The 24258-nt window shown below is 36.7% G+C and overlaps 1 protein-coding gene and 1 pseudogene across 21 annotated transcripts in view; both read right to left on the reverse strand.

Annotated features, from left to right (window-relative positions):
• The window catches only part of Pard3b (par-3 family cell polarity regulator beta), a 1069040-nt gene that overhangs the window by 1001536 nt on the left and 43246 nt on the right, over window positions 1-24258 (reverse strand). The gene's annotated exons all lie outside the window — the stretch shown is intronic.
• Window positions 1-24258, reverse strand: part of LOC147829384 (cold shock domain-containing protein E1 pseudogene) — a 67256-nt pseudogene continuing 42998 nt past the window's right edge. Inside the window, exon 1 of the transcript XR_015449089.1 lies at window positions 1-24258. This exon is cut by the window's right edge and continues 42998 nt beyond it. The product of XR_015449089.1 is annotated as a cold shock domain-containing protein E1 pseudogene (transcript).

Raw genomic sequence — 24258 nt, forward strand, 5'->3', positions numbered from 1 at the left:
TTTAAAAAAATATTAAAATACATTTTACTTTGATACTCTCAAAGATTTAAAATTTTAAAAAGTACAACTTTCCAAAAAAACCGAAGCCTATTGGGAAAGAAAGTACCTTAAAAGCATTCAAATCTAACTAGAAATAAAGTGAACAAAGTTATAACTTTTAATTAGCAGATTTTTAAAAAATAACTCCAGAGCAATATGACAAAGTGTTATGTGAACGACCATGTAACATCATAATTAGAATTACTGATGATACAGGAAGATGAAGTCAAATAATAGAGGACATAGTCCCATATTTTCATTTCAAATCAGGCTTTCAAGCTTGTTTCTCACCTGTGACATAGCACATTATAGCCTATTTTTCTAATAATCTGAGAAATTTAAAGACTGGAAGATTTCCACTTCTCCCACAACCTCAGCACCACACAAACATGTATTATTTGCATATGTACGAAGGAGAAAGAAGTCAAGAGAGAGCAGATACTTCCAAAGTCAGGCATCACAATCTACTCTCCAAGTACTGTCAGCCCTGAACATTCAGTTATGTATCCACAGGTTACGGGCATGGGTGCATGGGTGAAAAATACACAGAGGAAAACGCACCTGTACTGCACACATTCACAGGCTTCTGTCCTTGTCATTATTCCCTAAACAATATGACAGCTACTTACATAATGCTCACACCGTATTGGGTATTCTAAGTAATTTAGAGATGATTTTCAACATACAGGAGGCTGGCATTAGTCTATATCCAAACACTACACCTATTTATATAAGGGACTTGAGCACCCTTTGATTTTGGTAGCACAATCCACCACAGACACCAAGGGAAAACTATACTTCCTGGGTGATTGAGATCTCTGTGCAATGCCTATTACCAGCACTCCTAAAAATCTACCAAGACAACTGTTTTGTGAGTGTGTGCTGCTAACAAGTGCATACTTTCAAGCCTTATCACAACCTGATCCTGGCTCCTTTCAGGCATAATCCTCAGAAAGTAAGACCCAGCCAACTCAGAACAATTCCTCTTGGGTGTAGATTCTGGGAGCCAAGGAACACCCTCCATATCTTTACTCCAGAACCTTCCCCATGGAGATACACAGCCACCCACACAGGCTAAGGGCAGAAAAATGGGAAAGGGCAGATATCTCTTTCCTGGGAAAGAAGCCAGGGTGAAAATTTGGAAGGATATAAACATATAACAGCCATTGAAACCTTCTTCCCAAGCAAATGTGCTTGGTTATAGCATTTCCTTACCCACCAACATATTTAGTTTTTCAGTTAAGGCAAATATTTTTAAATGCAAAAGCATATGTTATTTAAAATGCCTAAAATTTTGCCCATCCATGCACCAATGCATCCCTAACTATTGGGGATACAAGCACATTTCTTCTTTCCTGTACTGCTGGGATTCTAAACTAAGGGTTCCATAGAATACAGGACATTAAAGACCACAGGGCATACACATGTACATCCTAGCAGACAAGGTTCATATATGTTGAAATTGTTAATGGGGTCCAAATTCTTTTTCAAAAAGTCATAGCCCTACATTGCTGAAATATTCAGTCAATGATGACCCTTGGTTTGCCACCCTTATTCCTAATATGCTCTTCCCATATTAGCCTATGTCTGCTGTATGTCCCTAAGTATCTGTACATTGTTTCCTAGAACTCTTTAATGAACAGTTCCATGATAAGCCTGCATAAGGATCACCCAATAAGATGAAAATCATCCCAATTTAAGTAGGTTTAATCTTTCATATACCTCGAAATGTGTCCCTATAATTTCCTCTTTATTTCTATTTTAAACTTGGAGGCATGTAACATTATCATATATATGGAATATACTTTCAATTTCCCAAGATCGGTATCAATTTAAATTGTTAAATGTGTTCAATATGGTAAAAAACAGAAACCTAGTGACTATACCAAGCATTGGACTGAGTCACACAAAGGTAGTTCTTGTATGCTGTAATATTAGATTTCATGTCTTGCTAACCAGCTCTAACTTTAAAGCAAGAATCAAATTAACAGGTAGGAGGACAAAAGCAATGTCTTTTTTCTCATTTTTAAATATATAATAAAAGATGATAGAATGTTCAAGGCTTTAATATTTCTGAGAAAAAATTAAAAACACAAATGTAACTGCTACCGCATGATTTTGTTTTGCTTTTCATGAGTAGAACAACCTCAAAATGAGATAAAGAGTATCTATAATCTCAACTGAACTGAGTACTATGACTTAATGAGGTATACACAGGTGAAATCTCTATCACACTTTGGATGCACTAACTTACAAGCATCTTATGGGAGTAGGTAATGAGATGTCTGTATCATTTGTGGTAGCTTTTGGAGCCAGGTCATAAATAGTTGATTCTCTTGTTCTGAGAACATGGTAGAATACTACTTTCCTACCCATTTCACCTTTGGTGGGGCCATGTAACTATCTGTCCAAAGAAATATGAGCATAATTAACATAGGCCTCCATGTGAAGAGGCTTTAAGAGCACATGTGTGGATTTCTGCTTCCTTTTTCTCCACTTGTATAGTCCTAGAAGCATATTTTTAGAGAGAGCCATCATCAGCTCAGGGCCCTGACTGATACAATGAGCAGAGCAGATCCTTCTAATAACTCAACATGCACTCACACCATGACTGAGAAATAAAATGTTACTTTAAGGCAGGGAGCTTTTCTGATTGTTACAGTAGCATATCTTAACCTTTCCTGACCTACACACTACTTACTTTAAGCACTAATATTTAAAAAGCACCATGCTGTACTGTATGTGTAGGAAACTCAAAGACAAAAACAGACAGTTGAAGGGACACAACATGACTGTACATAACAATGAAAGAAGGTGCAGATAGGAGTGCACTGCCCAAGGCCACAACATAAGTAAGCAGTCAAACCAAGACTTGAACCCAATAGCTCAGTCCAGAACCTGTGGTATTCACCACTGTACTATACTTCTACCTGCAGAACTTCAGATTACCTAGTCTCCTGTAAGAGGCAATGAATAGTCCCATTTATAGTTTTAGGAAAGAGAATTCTACAACCAGTATCATGCTTCAAAAACATCAGCTGTGCTATATATAAAAAAAAAATCAAAGAAAAAGAGATTGGTACAGTATATAGGTTGATGTGCCTTTCAGAAAGCACTAAAACTAAACAAGAAATGAGCTCTTATATTAAGATAGTGACTATGCCAGAGAAACTTAGCCAAATTCTTCACCCACAAGGCCAAGAGGCATAAGGGAGATATATTAAGCCAATAAATTTTAAGATAGTATGCTATGCTGGAATAGATAACTGGAACATTGTGTTTATTAAAGGAACTTTAATGATCAACCAAATGTGTCAAAATCACCCAGGATAGTCAGCCCCTTGCTTTACCGTAAATGAATTATTGTAGAATCTGTGCATAGAGAGAGGCTAAGGACCAGCAGTTTTAACAAGTTCCGCCATCTCAACTGCTTCTGGCTCAAATGAAAATTGGAGAAATATGAAGTCATTTAAAAAGTCAAAACTATCTACACATAAAAACGGAAGCAAAAGGCTAGCTGACCACAAGATGAGTGCTATACAGGAAACTTTCATTGTCACTTGTCTCCTGCTCTCTCCATTGTCAGTCTTCATGCTGGCTGCCATCAAAACCACCTGGGGAGCTTTAAAAAGTTGTCAAACTTCTAAGACCAACTACAAACCAGACCCTGGGAGGGGCACCCAGGTGAGTCTAATATGCATCTCAGCTTCAGCCACTAGTGAACAGTTGGCCATTAACATTTTATTGCCTTATGAACAAAGACAGTATAAAAAAGCCTTCCTAGAAAAGAGTAACTCAAAAGAGGAAAAAAAATGTTTTGATCTTATTTCCCCCAAACTGCAGAGATGATCTCTAGGCACCACTTGAATAAAATAGATCTAAAATAGAACTTCTGGAAAATATTGCAAAAATATCTGAAATTACTGGCATACATATATCATTTTGGTCCAACATTATTTTAAATATATACAGTAAAATTTTTAAATCTCAGAGTGTTTTAGGAAACACTTCAAAGCACATAGCTTTCAGGAGCAAATTTATATTTCTGCTTTGAAAATAGGTACTAGAAAGACTGGATGTTAACCAGCCTTTGATGAAAAAAGGCAACTACTCAAAAGTTTAACTTGTATGCTAGAACATTCACCAGCACAGAGATTACACTATTTTACTGAGCTACCAATGAAACTTTTTTCTAATGTGAAAAAATTCCAGAAGAGAACTAATAAATATTAATAATCCCCCACGCTACTGAAACAAAAGTATTGCCATTGCCCAATTCTGGAGTGAGGAGACATGCAGGACATTAGAGGCAAAGGAGAATAGGCAACTTTATGTCCTACAAGGTAAACATTCTCTCTGAACATTGTTAATTGTCTTAATGGTTTTCTTTCTCAACCTGTTTCATCAACTGCTATCCAAGTCTGAATAGAAATGACCAAAAAGTCTTCAATCAACACTTATTACTCCTCCAGCAAATAATACCTATTAGGTGTCAGGCAGTAGTGGACTCAGTGAATGAAAGTCTCCAAGGATTTACCGAAGAGCAAGGTGAATGAACCAGATGACATCACATCACTTCAGCTTGTACACAAGTAGGATTCTCTGGGAAAGAATTTGTTTCCTGAAATGGAAATTTAGCAGAAAATAACAAGGCTCTGTCACCCTAACATGGAGCATTACTGGCATGTGGAAATGGATCTCCAGCAGTCCCACTGGGTTTACATGTATGGCTCATGTTCCTTTGGCTTCCCCTTTGTCAAATTTTATTTGTGGCTGGAAAGAAACAAGCACAGTCTGCCAGGAGAGTTTATCATCAGGATCCAGTTAACAGGCATTATGGTTCTGCACTGTTCTAACAGATTATTATGAGAACAATGAAAAATATTCTAAAGAAAAATAACCTTGAAGTTGATAAATTTTCAACGTTTTCCTTACCCATCCCTGATAGCCCTCAGAGATCAAATTTTCACTGACTTTGTGGATTACTTTACTTCTCAGCACTTAACTTGCTCTAGTAGAGGAACTAATAAACAATAACCACTGAGACACTTTTTATGAGCATTTCTCATAAATATTGGTGAATTAGTCACAACCTAGAAATTATTTCAACCTCAGTTAAAATACAAAGCATGCAATTAGGAAGGCAGATACAGAAAAATTAAGAAAATTCTCAAAAAGGATGACAGACTGAAAATTTAATAAAATCGAAGTCAGAAAGGCATAAAAGAAAATTAAATTAGATGCTGCAGGATATATGATAAGGATATAGTATTTCTAACTTTTCTGACTTAAAGACTATCTACATCTATACTTTCTTCTTCCTATGCTAAGCAAGAAGAATATTTTATAACTACTTTAAAAGTAAATGAAGGAACACAAAGCTATATAATTTAGAGAAGTAAATGTGTTCTTTTTGGAGTTTCAGAGGACACTATTACCTGCGCTGTTTCGCTAAAAGTAAGGAAGGATTTATTTCAATGATACTGGTGTTGCAGCTTGATTGAAAATATTTATCTGCTAAGGAAACAATTGTATCTGTCAATATGACAACAGAAAGTGGTATTAAAAGAGCTTCTTATTCATTCCCAGTACAGCCAGAGAAATAGAATATACTATGTTTTATGAAATCCAAATGACCAAATGAGTGGTTGAGAGACACTTAGAACATCAAGTGGCTTCTGTAATGTTCCAGCCCCTGACCATAGTAATAAAAAAAAAATCTGTGTGTTGTTACCTTTATATCTCTCCCACCCACCAATAATCAGCAGTCATTCACACAAGAATTCAGTATGTTCATTTTATTTGATCTCTCTTTTAAAATACAGAATTTCACTACTGAGAGTTGGCATTGCCATCTGTGATAATAGAACAAAGAAAAAGGCCATAGTGCACATAAAAACCCAACACTCTGACCTAAGTTGACCAGGAAGTATTGCAGGATTAATAACAATAATCCTGCCTCATCTTGAACTCAATACCAGTCAGAGTTTCACTGTCTGTTTCATTATGCTATTATTTAAGAAAATCCTTGGGCAAATGTATAGAAAGATGGCATAAGTAAAAGCCAAATAAAATGAATACATTTAGTAAACATGGAGGAGACCTATCTAGGAGTAAAAGAAGTTTCACCCAGGAAGCAATATGCAAACATGTGACGTTTGTATTATTTAGCAGATTTATAAAGTGTTTTTACAAGCAATAACTCATGTAGTCTGTCCATGTAATGAGGTCTACTTGTGACCCTACTATACGAAAACAAAATATATAGACTCAAGGAATGAATGGTAAGTGGCAGAGCTGAGGTACAAATCCAGATTCTCCAATATGTTGCTATCTACCCTAGACCAGAAATCACTCCCTTCAATGAGGAGAAGAAAACCAGTGATCTCTGGGTTTAGGCTTGACCCGCTGTAAAGTTTTCATGATTGTAAAAGAAAGGATTACCAACTGCACACTACCTCCAAGAGAAGCAGAAAAATAAATGGCTTATATCAACTTCACTATAATTAAACTTCATTGAATTTGTTAAGAAGACAAACATGGGCCAGGGATTTAGCTCAGTGGTTTCGCCGCCTGCTGCGCAAGCGCAAGGACCCGAGTTCGATCCCTGGTACCAAAAAAAAAGACAAACATTAGCCATTTGAATAACTGAGATCAAGTCTTGCTTTTAAACTACTCAGGATTACTTCCAGAACTTGCCTTTTAATCTTATGACCACTAGCACTGATAACTTTTCACCTAGCTTTGAACAACAGCATTCCTTGGATAATAGTAACAATCACTGCCATCAATTTTCTTAGGCCCAAATTAAGCAGTTCATGAACTGCTTAAGTTCTACATTGTGATTTTTTTTTTTTCTTGTTAGAAGAAGCAATGGTTCCTAATTCACAAAGAAATTCATTTCGGGGAGTCTATTGATTTAAACAGTATCATCTAAATATTAAGAACTCAAAATTCATACCACATACCGTAATCATTCTTCAATTAATCGAATTTGATGAGGAATTCTAATAAGGTTCCACAATTAAGCTTTTTATATATTAAAGAAACAATATAGCAATCACCATATGATATGTAAGACCCCACCACTGCAAAGATGATGTTCTAAGTTTGAACTTGAAAGAAAAACCCATCAGTGAGCCTGCTTGATTTCTTTAATCTATTCATGTAGGTTAATTACCTGACACTCATTAAGATGACTCTGGGCTTCTTTAAATTTCTGACCATATTAACCTCTCCAACTAATCCTTATTAGAAAAGTATTAAAGAATGTTCATTGCTATTACAAATTGAATCTGAAATGATGAAACAATTATCAAATAAATGGAGTAGAAAACGAGGTTATATGCATGAGAAGATTCAATGCATCAAATATTTTACTTCCATTATTTTAAAATACAGGTCTGAAGGTCTACAGTCAGGAAAAGTGCTTAAAGACCAGTCCTTAAAAGAAATCTCTCCACTCAACTCTTGTCCAGTGATCTGACAAACAAAAACCACAGGTTCATTAAGAACAGGCTTATTCAGTAAAAACAAGTCTTATTTTAATCTAAATAACTGAACAGGACAGTCAACTGTCTTGCTCATAATTCTACATCCAACGATCATTTAAGATTATGAGTCCCACATTCCATATAATTCAGTTTTCAAATAATGAAGAGAGGCTGGTCAACATCATAATGAGAGAAGAAGTACAGATTATTGGTTAATATCACACAGGCAGGATATATGAATGAGGTACAACTTTTATTTTTCTAATTTTAAAATGGTTTCTTAAATATATATATATATTTTAAACATAACACAAGGAAGGTGTTAAAACTGGTGAAATAGCTCAAAGAGTAAGTTTTCCAAATTTTGGGAGGGATGAAGAGGGAGATATTCAGAACCCTTCACCAGAACACCCCCCAGCTTGATCATAGTGGATTAAGGATGTGCTTCGTGGATGTGGTTAGTCAATGACACCAGCTTGATGGATCTTTCTTTCTGCATCAAATCCCACTGAGTTATCTGGTCCCCTTGGCTGATGGAGAACCATTAGGTGATGAGCACTGGCATCATCCACAGTGATGTTATTCAAGTGACTGACCAACCGATCAGGTTGAGGGGCTGCAACAGCCGTGGGGCCCTCACAGACTCGCCAAATATTACAGGCACTGCACTTGCCAGTGTGCTGGTTAAGAATCACCGAGAACTCCACCTTGTATCCTGCCTGTAGCTCAATGCTATCCTGAACTTTTTTCACATGGAAAAAGAGCTTCTTGCTATCTCCTACATCATAGTTAATGAAGCCAAACTGATCTTTCACACACTCCACTGTGGCCCTACGCAGGGGTGTGATGTTATAGGCCACAGTCTGTGCATTTTGGCCCAGGACACACAACTGGAACTAGACACTCTCCCCTTCCTGCAGGCAATCTCCTTTGTTGGCCACCCCAACTATGCCAAATGGATACACCTCACCTTTCATATCCCGCCCCCCTCCACGATCTCAATCATTCCTTGATACTTAGTCTGTGTTAGATCAACACTCCTCAGAGGATGAATGACTTTACCAGAGTAGATGGTGGAATTAGCTTCCTCAGTAATACCATTCACTGAGTGAGTTTTGTTTACTTTTTCAGCGCTGACTTTGTTGCCTTTGCCTTTGGACATGTACTCAACCATGTCCCCCAATTCCAGGCTATCAACATCACCAGAGAATTCACTGTAATGGAAAAAGATTTCCTTGTCATGATTGGCTGTTTCAATAAATCCAAAATTATCTTTCAGAGTTGCCACATAACCCAAGAGCCTCTTGGAATTGGAATTATGACCTAAAAGTGGCACACAGGTTGCAATCTGCTGCCCAGGCCTCTGTTTGGCACTAATACTAAATTCAAACTTATCTCCTATCTGAGAAGAAGTAGAACCTTCCACATCTTTGACTTGAAAAGCAGTAGTCAGTTTCACTCCACAATCATCATAAGCAATAATGCCATCCTCAGCCTCCTTCTCCTTGGCTTTGTTAGGGCTAGTGGTTTGAGGATTAGAAAAAGTGGCTTCTTTTTCTACAGTGCCCAGAAAATGATGATCTGAATGAGAATGGAACGAAATTGTGCCCTTGGGAAGTTTTTTAATCCTAATAGCATAATTTCTTTGGTCAGAGAGCATATCAGGAACCACAGTAAACTCTATTTCATCTGCAGTATGGAGCTGGTTCCCATCCAGAATTTCACTGAAGTAGAAGAACATACGAGCATCCCGATCCACACATGTGATGAAACCAAACCTCTCTCTCATGGCAGCGATTACACCCATTTCTCTGGCTTCATTAGTGAACTGAAATATATTTGATAGAACTTCTACATTGGTTGGAGATACAACTTTTAAAAACTGAACCTTTAAAGCTTCAGGGCTCTAGAACAAAAAACAAACTTCAAAGACATTTCTTTCCTAGATAAACTCCATTTAAATTTTTTCCCATAGCCATCAACAACTGATATATATCATCCACACATTCCTTTTTGGGTGGTTTTCAGCATCAAATCCAGGGCCTTCAGCATGCACTCTACCACTGAGCTACATACACGTCAAGTCTCATTCTCACTTTAAATGTTATGAGGCTAGATAAAAAAACACAAGAGGAACAGAAATTTAGATTAAGAAATTTGGGCCTATGCAAACAGCAGAAAAAGAGAAAGCATAAGATAAACACACAGAGCAGGGGTGGGAGACATTGGTAACAAATGATGAGGAGTTAAAATCCTTACTACAGAAAGGGTGTCCTTTCTGAAGAAAGAAAAAATACACTATTTTCTAAACAGAAAGAAATACAAGTGTTCAATCCAGCAACGCAGCTGCAATTAGCTTCATTAGTATTGTTCATTAAAGGGGAACAATGTCTTATTCTTCATATTGATCAAAATTTTAAAATAGTATTCTCAAACATGGCTGTCAGTAGCACTGATTGGATCTCTTACCATGTTCTCCATAGAGACTATATCAAAGTTTTAAAAGCATTCACATCTAATGATACAGCAAATCCAATTCAAGAAACTGACCAAGGAAATAATGATGGCTACTCAAAAAACTGAGGGCCAGGGATGTAGCTCAGTGGTGCTGCACCTGAGGGCAAGTGCAAGGTCCTGAGTTAGATCCCCGGTAACAGAAAAAATAAAATTGAGGGGCACATATTCATTCCAGAGCTGTTTACCATTGTGCAAAATGTGTGGCAACTTTGATATCCAACAATGGGACATTGCTTAAATTGCATGCAATATAATATCATGTATACATAGTCATGCATTGCTTAACAACAGTGATTCCTTCTGTGAAATGAGTCAGTAACTTATTCCCTTGAGGAACTTCATACAGCATATTTATGCAAACCTAAATGGTTACTTTATTACATGTTATTATTATACTACACATTACTGAATACTGTAGGCAAATGTAATATTGTATATTATAGTATATTACATATTGTATATGTAAATACAGAAAAGGTACAGAAATAATACCAGGAGATAGGATTTTCTCACCACCATTATAATCATAGTACCAGAATCATGTACACAGTCCATTATTGATCAAAATGTCATTATACAGCACATGACTGTATTTAATTTAGCTCTGCTATCAATTTTATATTCCAAATACTGTTGTAAGCATTTTACAAATACAGTCTGCCAAAAAAAAGAATACACACTTCAGGAAAAGCAAAATAGTATGATGTTTTTTCAACAGATGGTATTACCCTCGTATGGAGGACCTTAGAGGATGTCATGTATTGCAGAAAACTCACTACACTGCCAGTCCTAGGAGAAAAAATTGAAAATGCATGTGCAGCAATCTCCATGACCAAGGCTACCCAAGCAGCAGTTGGCTGTACTAATAGATGTGTGGAATCTCATGACTACCACTTTGAGCACCTCTGTTAATTGTAGAAGCCAAAGGTAACTTGTATTAATCTCACAATGTTTCAATAAATTTAGTACTAAAATATTTGTACAAGTTTTTCTTTTCCTGAGTGTGTATATACTTTTTGGGGATTCTGTATTTCACTGAATTCTTATAATAGACTTACTATAAGGCATTACCAGGATCCCTCTATTACAGATGATGACATCGAGTCTGCGAGCTAAATATCGTTGTCTAGTTATACAGCCAGTAAGAGGAACTGGAATTTGAAACCAGATGCTAACTCTAGTTATCTGTGAGTCTGTGATAGAATTATGGTTAGGATTATACATTTTGCCAATTAAATTATTCTAATTTTCCTATTTGAATATGTATTATAAAAAGAAAATTTCTGTTTCTATTTTTAGGGCACAAGGAAAAGAAGTGCCCAGGAAAGAAGTTTGATAGAAAACATAAAGCCCAAATCATCAAGATAGAAAGGACAGTTACTGCTTCAAGATGGAAACCACAGGAATAGATGTAAAAAAAGCTAAAGGTCAAAATCTTAGCTTAACTTTTCTTTTTTTTTTTTTTGGTACCAGGGATAGAACTCGGATCCTTGCACTTGTGAGGCAGGTACCACGGACCTAAATCCCCAGCCTGAGCTTAACTTTTAATGTGATTGTCTTAACCAAAGGCCTAATACTCCAGAAAGGTTTTATCTAGAGCTTTGTTTCCAAAAAGCTCTTAGGCATAATGTAAGGTGCTATCACATAAAGGAAGGACAATCGTTTAATTTTAAACACCACAGTAAATAAAGATAGAGTGGTTTTTCTGCTAGAGGATATATTAAAACTTCAGTGACTTTCCCATGGACTAATACCTCTTAAACATCTTTCCATGAAACATCTTTTCAAAGATCTCAGATTAAGAGTCTAGAAGACATACTCTGCAAAAGTGGATTTGGAATCTTTTCATTCATCTCCTTACCATTCAAACAATTACAGAGTGCCTATGATACACCCTCTTTACTCTCTACAGCAGCACATGCCAGCAACAGGGAAGACTTGAGTTCTCGTCCCAACTTACCACCAACTGGCCCATCTAAGACCATTTACTCAGGAGTAAAACAGTTACTATAACCTGCTCCTCAAGGTCTCTGGGATGTTTAAGATCTAAAATGACTTTACAAAGCACATTCACATATTAGCCACATAATCCTTCTCAAACAATAGCCTTCCCTCAATATTCTAGGGCTAAATTAGCATTGTTTCACTATTTATACTGGTTTCCCATAGTTTCCACAATGTCATTAGAGAAATAAATTTCAAAAAAACATTTTCAGGAGGCACTTTCAAGAGTAAATGCAAAGCACTTGCACCTAGAGACTTTTAAGGGGCAACATGTATTAGTAAGAATTTATTCACCAGAGCCCCTTCTTTATGTCATGGGCATCATTGGTTCAGATCCCTTCCCTCCATTCCTACTAAATGATAAAAATGATTCAATCCGCAGAAATGAATTATGGATGCTCCACACAATACTATGGCATACAATGGCCTCAACACTGATCATGAACACCATGAAGACCGAGCCAATGAATTAGCCAAGTTAATTTCCCATATCCAATTCTGCAGCCAGCTTGATTCCTTAAAAGCCTGAAACAGCTGCCTTTACACACACATATAGATCACAAATACAAATTTTCCCTGTAATTATTTTTCTTGTTAGGCCTAACTTACTTGATAGAATATTTGGAATGCTCCATATTTGCACCTAATAAGAATTTGCTTTTTGTTTTTTGCAACTAAAACTCCATATACTTTTCCAGTATGCAAGATTTATCTTTGAACTCTGAAGTTGAGTGAGCATTTTATTGTCTTTTTGCTAAATAACTCAAAACACAGCCATGTGCTCATGCATGCATTCTTTTTCCTGACCGATCAAGTAGAAATGATACAAGAAGTTATTTGGAAAATAAACTTCAATACGGGTCCATTATCACAGAAGAAAGTCCTACTCCAAGACTCCCAGAATGATAAAAAACAAAAACAAACTAATAGACAACAAATAGAAAAAGGACAGAAGGAAAAAGATGATGGCAGACTGACTAGTGGCTGATGATTTGAGGCCCCGGGTGGGGGCTCATAATGTATTCTGACTATGTTTGTAGAAGTTTGAAATTTTTTACAATAAAAAGTTTTTGAAAGAAAAAAGGAGCAATCATAGTTATTAGACAATAGTAACATTGGTTATTTACTTCATGATTTCATAATTCTAAATGTAATTATTAGATTCAGATAAAAACCATCATGAGGCTCTTCACAGTGCTGCATTGTCTTTGTGGCATTGTCCTCACACACAGTCACTAAGAAGCTGCAAGACAGCATGGCATAGGCCTCACTCATAGCGTCTAGCACAGCACCTGCAACTAATCAGTTGCTAAAAAAAAAAAAAAGAATAGAAAAGAAGTTTGCTGAATGAATGAATAAAAGCCCATTTTTTTTGTTTCACTGAAGAACTCAGATTGAGCCCAAGGGCACAGCATTCTCTCATCTCCTTTAAAAATTAAATTCCAAATCTCTACTTAGACCAGAGTTCTCCTAGCTACAAAGCATTAAGACAAAACAAGAGCAAATGAAATGTTTAAAAATATACTCCCATTTTATCCCCATAGCTTTATGTAAACATACCTCTGTCTTTTTTTTCTCAGAATGAAATGATGAAAATGACCCCACATGATGACTTTTTAATTGGCTAAAATATAGAAAATTCTTACCTCCTAGTAAGCAGTCAATAATGCTTAATATTCCTCTGAAACCTGTTTCTTTCTTCCCACCCAACTTCTTCCTCCAAAGCCCTCCTCATTCCCCATTAACAATACCCCACAAACATAGAAAGTAATGTCACCCGAGTTGAAGGAATGTGGGCAAAGTGAAGACCAGGATGGAGAAGAGTCAAGCTGTGAACCATGTCTTGAATATTTCTCACTGTAGTTCCTGTCCTTGTGAAAGTCCTCATCACATTCCACCCACTCTCTCATCTCTTCAGTGTTTGGCCTCAACATAAGACTCAACATAAGATCTACTACCAACTATTTAGACAGAGATATTCTCCTACTCCCCCTGCCCATGAGAGAGGGGTAGGTGATGGAACAGAGGACAGACTAGACATTGCTGCCCTCTGGAGACTCTAGAAAGAGATGAGTCTATTTGACATCTTAGATAGGCATTGTGAGTGAATTTTCCTACAGAAAAAAGAACCCTCCATGGTCTAATTCGGATACACCAATGATCAAGTTGAATTTTTGGAACGGATACACAGTCTGAAAATCATATGAAACAAAGGACAAACTTGCAAATAACTCCAGGAAATTCTTAGAAGAGGCCCTTTTTATAAGGAAAACTCATTTATCATTCTAAAAGATAGAGACTTCTCTAGCCAGGTCACTGGAGGCAACATTCAGATTTTTGCACTTAAAATTTAAGAATAGTGAAAGAAAATGAATGAAAAAACCTGATCAATCCACTTCACAACCATCATCATACTAAGGCCTTCATGTTTCCTTACTTGTGTTATTTTTATTGTAGGACTCAAGTATTTTTTGGTTTTATTTTTTATAATTTATTATTTCACTTTTATAGATCAGGAAAAAAAAAGGCACCAGCACAGCAATCTTTTACTATTATTTTGAAAGCATGCTCCCAACACTCAGTGGAAACAAGGAAAAAGAGTAAGAATCACAGTCAAGTGCAGAGATAGCCCTGGGATTCCAAGTATGGATACTGGAGTTCCTCAGCCTCCACCATTTCCTGCATGTTCAATCTGGGGCAAAATAACTGCTGCCTTGCTTGTCCAACTGTAAAATGGAGATAAGAGTACTAGCCTCAACATATACAGTATTTATAAGGACTGCATCCATGTAAAGCCACCTTACATTCCTGAACACAGCAAGTTCTTCATACAAGGTCACTATTCACCTTCCTTAAATTTCTTTTGTATCTCACTTAGAGATTAGGACATCATCTTAAATTCTTGGTTATTATGTGAGAATGCATGCTAGGAGACTCTGTAGGGAAAGACCATGCACTGCCTTTTTCTCATCATACTAAATAGATGCTAAGATACATAGATGTTTTATGGGCTGAACATGCACAAGATGGCCTGATAACAAGTGAAAGAACAAGACAATGATTTACTGAGAAAGGCATGCACATCTGAATCGAGTTCTGAATCTCTGGCACTAACACTGATCCCCAACTATTAAAGAAGACAATCTCATGAACTCTATCCATTTTCTGCTTGGCTGTAATTCCCTCATCTCAAACTCATTTTCATTTATTTAGCTCTGCATTTTGCTTCAAGAAACAAGTGTTGATGAGTTCACTATAGAGCACCTTGAAGTGGCATAATCAATAATATTGACTAACCGAGAGCTTAAGATTTGAGAGAACATCGTGGAATTTCTTAAACAAAAGTTTTTCATAAAATGGTTTCCACACTACACTCCAACATTGTCACTGAAGAAGGAAGATAAAGGCAAAGGTAGAGAAGAGCGTAAGCAGCAAGATCTTTCAGAAAAAAGCACAAGTTCTGTAGCTTTAAGATCTGGGGTCAAGTTTAGCCCTGCTGGTCAGTAGAAATAAAATCTTGCCTAAATGGAGAACTTCCCACTCCATCCAGTATTTACCTAGAAAAATTATATGTCAAATAAAATATTTATAAATTATTGAATACTTGGGCCATAATTATTATCAAGATATCAGTCTTATTTAAGTTGAAAGGTATTCATTATCTTTGGATAACTGGGAGCCTCCAAACTATTATAAAATTTTGCCCTTTTGAAAATAGTAAATTAGGGCCGGGGATTTAGCTCAGTGGTTCCACTGCCTGCCTCGCAAGCTAAGGACCCGAGTTCGATCCCCGGTACCAAAAAGAAAAAAAAAAATAGTAAATTGGTGGGTAATTATACGTAATGAGTTCAGACAAAAAGTATGTATTGAGTGCCAACTGTATGCTGGGCACAATGTGGTGTTGTGGAGAATATATAAGACACTGTATTTCATCTATTATTACTCCAGACCCTCCAGACCCTCCAGACCCTCACAAACATACTCTATTACTAACCATAAGCATTTCTCCCACACTGGGAGCCTAAATCTACATTGAAAGCATGTAGATCCCAGTAGTCCATGATGTTTTATTGGATTTTGGGCAAGACCTGCTATAGCATTCCATGGCTCCGTAGTTCTTCTATTGGTCACCATAAACTTATAAGAAATATCAAATTTGGATAGAGCATGGAGAGAGAGGAGGGAGGGGGATGGAAAAAATTCAGATGTATTATGTATATGTACCAACTCCATACAATAAATATAATCATGTACTACAAAATAATCATGTACTACAATATAAATATGTACTAGAAAAATGTACTAATTTAAAAAACAGTAGAAGATACCTCATGTAGAAGATATTCTATGGAAAGAACCTTTTAAAATCCAATTACCTAAACCATAAATTTTTGTTCCTCAATAGACAAATTGATAAAATATCCTATATCTGTAGAATAGAATATTATTGAGCTATAAAAGAAGAAGTACTGATACAAACTATGACATGAATGAACTCTGAAAATATTAAGCCAACTGAAAGAAGCCAATCACAAAGGGCCACATATTGATTATATGATTATATTTATATGGAATATCTAAAACGGGTGAATCTATACTACCGAAAATAAACTAGTTGTTGCCTGACACTAGGGGAAATCAGAGGATGATGGCTAAAAGGAGCAGTGATTCTTTTAGGTGTAATGAAAAATTCTAAAATTGACCTTAGCAATGGACACACAATTGTGAATACACTGTAAGTCACTGAATTGTGCACTTTAAAAAGGAGTTATAAGGTGTGTGAATTACATCTCAATAAAGGTGTTATAAAAAATAAAGTGAGCATAAAATCATGAAAGAGTTTAAGGAAAAAAAATTTTTTAAAGGCAGAATAGCTGATAGTTTTATTTGAGCTCATTGTCATTTTAGGGTGTTTTAGAAACCACAACCCTTATTAAAATAGAATTTCATAGTAGGCTTTTCTGTGTGCTTTTTCATGAGCAACAACAAAATGTACCTTTTGTTCCAAAAATGATCATTTTAAAAAATTGTACATATTTACAGGAAAATTGTACATATTTATAGAGTAGCATGTGATGTTTCAATATATGTGTACATTGTATAATGTTCAAATCAGGGTAAGTATATTGATGTCCTCAAACATTTATCATTTCTTGGAGCAACAATGTTCAATATGATCTCTTATTTCCTTCTTGAAATACACAGAATACAGCATAATCATACTAGATAAGAGTTAAATAGGTAGATCAGACATGCTTTTTCCCTTCCACCAGGTCCTAAGAATGTTGTACTTCATTTATTTCATGGATTTCCAGGGAAAATAAGAGTCATCACACAGCTCAGTGCCAAGAACGTCAGTGCAGCATTGCATGAAGAACCCAGCTTCCTAAAATGCACAAGGTTAATCCCCTCCAGTCAGTTATCTCCTATACTGCCTGTACTACTGAGGTCACTCAGGGGTCACCAGTTTACCTCTTGCCCTCCAGGCCCGTCTGCATGTCAATGATACCTAAATGTTAACTGCCCACTTTCACTTGCTTTCCAAATTCCAAAATTTATTAGTATTTTTAGAATAACATTTAAATTATCCATTACAGGTCCATTATGAAATATAAGATTTAAAGGGAAAGTGCAGCATAATAAAAGGTAGGGGGAACACTATATAGCAGTTCTTCACTATTCATAATATACATGCTATTACAAACACAAGAGTCAGCTAAAAAGTATGAATAAGGTTGTGAAATTTTATCCAAATCCTGAATGTTTCTAAAAGATATTACTACTCTCACCCAGATGCAGTTATAAAATTAATATTCAAGGGAAATATTTTCATAACGCATGTGCCCTTCCCAAGCCTGACACTTGGATATACCATTTGCTTATGAACCTTGGCCCCTGAGCCCCAGAGGACATTCTTTTACTACACCATTGAGTTGGCAGCTATTGTTCTAATTTCCCTACTGATGAGCCAAACAGTTAATCTGTTTTAACACACAATGCATAAAAGGTTTCATTTCAGTCCAGAAAAGAGAAAGAGACACTTATAATCACTGGGCATTCATATCTGAATGACAGCTAAACATAAAGGAACATCAGGCATGCAGCCATCTGGAAAAAAGCTGGTATTCTTTTGTATTATCTGTTCTCAAACCTTTAAGACAAAAGGGTCAGAGGTTGGCCAGAGACTTCCATTTAGTAAGATGCTCATTTCAAATCCACGGCCATTAATAAACATTCTGTCAGCCCCACAATAACAGACAATCATCTTCTCTTTCCTTCCATTTGGTGCATTCTGAAAGATGGCTTCATAATAAACATATATGTGCACACTTAGAATTATTTTATTTACCAAGATAAATTGTGTGTGCCTGCTTAGAAATAATACTTTTTCCAGATGAAAAAGGAATGTAGCTTACTGGATATTAACAAACAGTAACTACAACATTCATTGTAATACAAAAGACAAAGTAGGCAATCAACCTATGCTTATTATTGAAATAGTAATTTTTCCCTTTTAAATTACTGAACCTCAACTGGAGATATTAAATTTATTACCAAATGCTGATGAAAACTTCCATATAGAAAAAGCCTTACTGGGCCAGGGATTTAGCTCAGTGGTTCCACTGCCTGCCTCGCAAGAGCAAGGTTCCGAGTTCAATCCCCGTTACCAAAAAAAAAAAAAAGAAAGAAAAGAAAAAGTCTTACTGTCTTTAAAATAAAACCATATTCTTTGTCATATGTATATAACTTGAAAATACCTTTTAATTCTAAGTTTCACTCAAATCTCAGGTTTTTTGGGAAAGAATGGCAATTCCTAGGAAATGAAGGTCAGATATTTTGACTAACTGCAACACACAAACAAGATGACCATAAACTGGAATGGTTCACTTGAAAGGATGAATCCCAGTGCTTTTAAAAGGAACTGCAGAGCAAGACCCTGTCTCAAAAAAAAGGAAGTTCTGGTAACTAAAACTATATCTTCCTAGAGACAGTGCCTATTCTTTGGGCTGTGAGCAACATCTCTTTTGCTGCACAACAGACACAAGACAAAGGGGTCCTTCACACAAGTTCACAGCCCATTTTCCCTCTCTTTCTCCATGTAAGTCTGAATCTCACCAGCCAAATGTGCAGGACAGAGCCAGAACCGCACAAGAGTTCTTAAGGTAGATCATCAGCACCAACCAGTTCATCAACACCCACACCATCAACAATAAATAAAAGCATCTGTATGAACAAAGGTCTAGCTGCATGGCATTCTAGCCACCACTTTCTCTCATATCCTTCACAATCACTGTTAAGAACTACACGTCTGTGTTCCCCCAGAATTATACACTGACAACCCAACCCCAAACGTCATAGTTAGGAGGATGGGCTCAGTGTCCTTATCAGAAGAAATAAGACAATTTGCTCTCCTTCTCTCTGCTTTCTACTCTACAAGGACACAGAGAATGTGGCCATCTGTGAACCCAGAAGCAGGCCCTCACTAGACCTGCAAGCACCATGATCTTGGCCTTCCCATCTGCCAGAACAGTGAGAAATAAATGCATGTTGCCTAAGTGCCCAGACTATGGCATGCTCATAATTGTGGCCTGAAGTCACTAAGGTGGATTCCTTTCCAAACAGAAGCCCATTGTCCTTCCCATTTCATATGTGGGAAATGAAATAAGGAAGTGAAGCAAAGCAATTAATCAGTGACAGTCCAGAAATCAGAGCTGTAAATCTCTAGATGCAAGTTCCCATTCATAGCCCCATCAGCCCATCAGGCCCAGTCTTAACTTCTGAATCAGAGACATTGTTGGGTTTGCTGCCCACTGAGCTTCCAATACCACCATCATCCACAGTGCTGCTATCCATCTTAAAGGGTTGGGAGATGGACTATAACAACACACCCAGTCCACAGCCTTGTGATTTTTCTTACTATGGAGGTTGCTCTGCAGAGTCACTTCTGGGGCCTGTCCCCAAGAACAGTTCTATAGGAAGTATGTGCAGAGAAGGCTCACAGGCCAACTTAGAGCCAGGAACAGTCATGTCGGGATGTGACCACAACAGGAGGCAACAGGAGATATCCCAACTTACACCTGTGGTTCAGGCATAATTATTAACAGCATCCCTTTTACTCCCCAAATTGGCCCAGTCTGAACAATAAGCTACCTGGTTGTCCTAAGTATACTGTCAGGAGAAGTGCCGGTTTTAGTTTTCCCCTTTTGTCCTATGGTCCAGAATCAACCCTTCCACAGGTCTGAGAATGGCCAAAGATAATTAAACATGGTTGAAGTTCTATATGAAATAATAGTTGTATGACAGGATCCAAAAAAATAAAACACACCTTAAACACTCTTTAGTACCCTCACTCTCTATTTCTTCCCCTGCTGTCTCCTACTTTAGAGTAGATCAGAGGGTACCTCCTCTAGGAATCCTCCCAGACATTCTGCCACCTCTCCGTCTCCAGAGAGGATGTCTGCATGAGATGCTTCTCCCTCCACAGCACCATATTAATCTATGTTATCACACACTTGCTAACCTGAACCTCTCATAGTGAGCTCCTTAAGAGAGGAGACTGCCCCTCTTACCTCCACACCAATGTCACACAGTGCAACACTTGGCATGCAGTGGGCATTTAACAACACATATTATGATTTTTAACTGTATCTTGGCCTAGAATATGAAGGATCTTAAAGCTATGCTTAGGGAACAGAGTTTCAAGCTATGGACAGGAAGAAAAAAAAAGAGACTTTGAATAGAAAATGATGAGATTTGTTTTCAGAAACGTGAACTGAAGTAAACAGCACATGATCTGGGGGTCTTCACCTAGTCTTTGCAACTAGATTACCAGATAGCAACAGCACTTGGACCTCATATTTTATGTCAGATACATTTCTCTATTAGCTGGCAACAATTCCTTTAAAAGTATCAACAACTTCCATTTTTTTTTTAACATCTTCCATTTATTAAAAAAACTTGAAGTTTGTTCCTCTTTCTTTTATTTTTTTCTTTGCTTTCAGCTGCCATATTCCTATTGCTCACTTCATTTACCATAATCTTAAGTGTAGGCAGGTCCAATATACAATCCTTAGTGAAAAATTCAACATGGACAAGTTGATTTGCTCAAGAACACATAAGTATATTTCCATACTTTAGCTATGAAATATGAAACCAAATAATTTCCCTAATTTGTCAATGACACCAACACATTCCTTGATGCAGAACCTCTATCATTGGTTCTTGCCTTTTCAAACAATCCATCCTTTGAGTTAAACATACCTTTAAGGCCAAAAACCTCGCACAATAGCTATATTTGTTCTTCTAGATTCTCTTCCTATTCCAGGGCATTCTAAACAACTCAAAAGTAATGGTACTGATAAGTACTACCTTTATTTGATAACATCAAGGCTAGAAAACCTACACTGGCTTCCCAGTAATTTCAACTCAAACTCAAGATCAGCCCAGTGACAACTGAGACCTCTTCGTTACTTGGTCCTATTGGATTTATCCTATCTTACTACCTCTACCCTTCAACATGAATACAGGTCAATCAGATCAGTCTCCTACAAATCACCTGCTGCAGTACTCCTATCTACATGTTCAGTCTCCTACAAATCACCTGCTGCAGTACTCCTATCTACATGTATGCTTAGTTTTGTTCCTTCCCCTCCCAGGATCATTTCCCAACCACTCTGCTTTTAGCACTGATTTTTAACACATACACTTTGTTACCTAATCACAAGCCCTTTTTTTTTTTATTAAGTTTATTGGTACACTTTAGGTATGCAATATGATGACATTCATCACTGGGAATTTGTACCTTTACAGGATATATCTTGGTTCTTTTTTCCCCATTCTCCTGCCTTCCCTTCAACCCCTCCATCCCTCCCTATTTACAAAGACTTTGTTTCCATTTTTTCCTTTTCTCATATTATTTCCTTTCCCTTCTTTCCTTTCCCCTACTCCTCCCACTTCCTCTTCCCCTTTAGGCCTTTTCTTCCCATTTCACATTATCCATTATACATTTTGAGTCTTATTTACACTTTCAGTTTTGCACACCAGAGAAACTATTCCGTATTTACATGTGTCCTGTTTATTTCACTTGAGTATCACCTCAATGTGCATCCATTTAGATATAAATGACTCTAGTTTATCATTTTTTATGGCTGAGTGGTACTCCATTTATAAAACAAAAACAAGATCTTCTTTATCCAGCCTCCAGTTAATGGGCAATTGGGCCGTTTCCAAGTTTTAGCTATTACAAACTGTTCTGCTATAAACATGGGTGTACATATATTGCTGTGGTATGATTCTTTTAATTCTTTTGGGAAGATACCCAGCAGGGGAATAGCTGGGTCAAATGGTACCTCTAATCCTAGTTTTTTAGGAATCTCCATATTGATCACCACGTGGCTGCATCAGTCTGCACACCCACCAGCAGTGGAGAAGGGTCCCTTTCTCCCCACAACCATGCCAGCCTTTGTTATTGGTTGATTTCTTGACAGCAGCCACTCTTTCTGGGATGAGGTGGAATCTCAGTGTTGTTTTTATCTGCATCTCTCCGATGACCAGTGATGTTGAACATTTTTTCATGTTTATTTGCTGCTTCTACTTCTTCATCTGAGAAATGTCTGTTCATTTCAGATGCCCATTTTTGAACTGGGTCTGATTATAAATTTTTTTAAATTTAGGGGGTCTGATTTTTTTAAGTTCTTTATATACTCTAGATAATAGTCCTTCATCTGTGGAACAGCTGGTAAAAATTTTTTCCCACATTGTAGGTTGTCTCAGCTCTGTTGGTGGTTTCTCTTGCAGTGCAACAGCTTTTTAATAGGATGAGATTCCAGTTATTGAATCTCTGTGCTAAATCACAAGCCTTTTTATTGTGATATCATATCAACATGTGCTGTCATTTCAAATACATGAAATCCTTGGCAGAGTCTTCTCCTAACACTCAATCGTCCCTTTGCATAAGCCTCCCTTAAGCACACTACTAAGACCTCTACATAAACACATATCTGTTCTTAAACTTTAGTCATATCTGTTAAATACTTTGTAAGTGTGGCATCCTAAAAAGGTTACGGTGAGAAAAAAAAAATCAATGTCATAAGCATCTGGGAACCACATTTTAGGAGAGATATCTAAGGAATGGGATTTTTAGATTGAAGTACACATATCTTTCTGTATACACCAGAAAATACAGTTCAAAGACTTCTGCATCAACTGGAAACTGATGTAGATCATTTCAACTATAATACTATGATTTAAACAAGATGAATTTCCAGAGACTATTCCTCATTTTCAGGGGTAGGGGGAATAGAGCTTTTCTTTAAATTTATTTTTTCAAGTAAACATGAGAATCCATTTTAAGTGAAGTATTTTAAATACTAAAAGAAAAAAGGAAAGTACTTTTCATTAAAGTATTCTAGGATACTTTAAAGATAAGAAACATCACTACATTAAACAAAACAAATGAAATTAGCAAATATAATGACATAGTTTCTTTGAAAACCAAAAGTCCAATGGAAGTCTTTGCATTTCAAGTAGTAGGAAAGAAAGTTCCTGCTTGAAGGCAAGTAAAACTCCTGCACTAACTGACGGTGAGAACTTTTCCCAAGATGAACTGTTCTACTTCACATCTTGAATGAAATACATAGGTTACCTGTCTACTTGCAGAATGTAAGCATTCTTGATAATAATAATGAAGCACTGAGTTATTATAGGCTAGCTTTACCTCATTACATGTGTGATAAATGGATTCGTGCAACTCCACCATATTATTGTATAGTTTATTTTGCATGAAAGAATCTGACATGACCAACAAAGTCTAGGTATCATTCACCAAAGTAAATCTACACACCAATAAGACAAGCAATTGGTTGGGCCCAAAAGAGAAGCAATTGGATTGGGTGCTAAGGTCAGATACCATGCTGTTACAGTGTTGTTTTGTTCCACACCATGATAATCCTAATGTACACCTTCCTATACAGTACTATAAAGGAAGTTGAGCAGAAAGAAAAAACAAAAGATTAATGGAGATGGCCTACTGCCTGCTCTTCTCTCTGAGAGCAAAACAGAAAACAATTGAATCTATTTGAGCTAAATGAACCTAATTTTAGTAAATTGAAGCTTTACAAAAGGAATTTAAATCAGTAAAGTGGCTTTCTTTGCTTTCAATCCAAAGCATAAAAAACTGTATTTAAATGTATTTTTCCTGTATTTA

Source organism: Heterocephalus glaber, unplaced genomic scaffold (genome assembly GCF_053883595.1).
Source record: "Heterocephalus glaber isolate CG9 unplaced genomic scaffold, H.glaber_assembly_v1.0 deba00000621, whole genome shotgun sequence".
NCBI classification, from domain to species: domain Eukaryota; kingdom Metazoa; phylum Chordata; class Mammalia; order Rodentia; family Bathyergidae; genus Heterocephalus; species Heterocephalus glaber.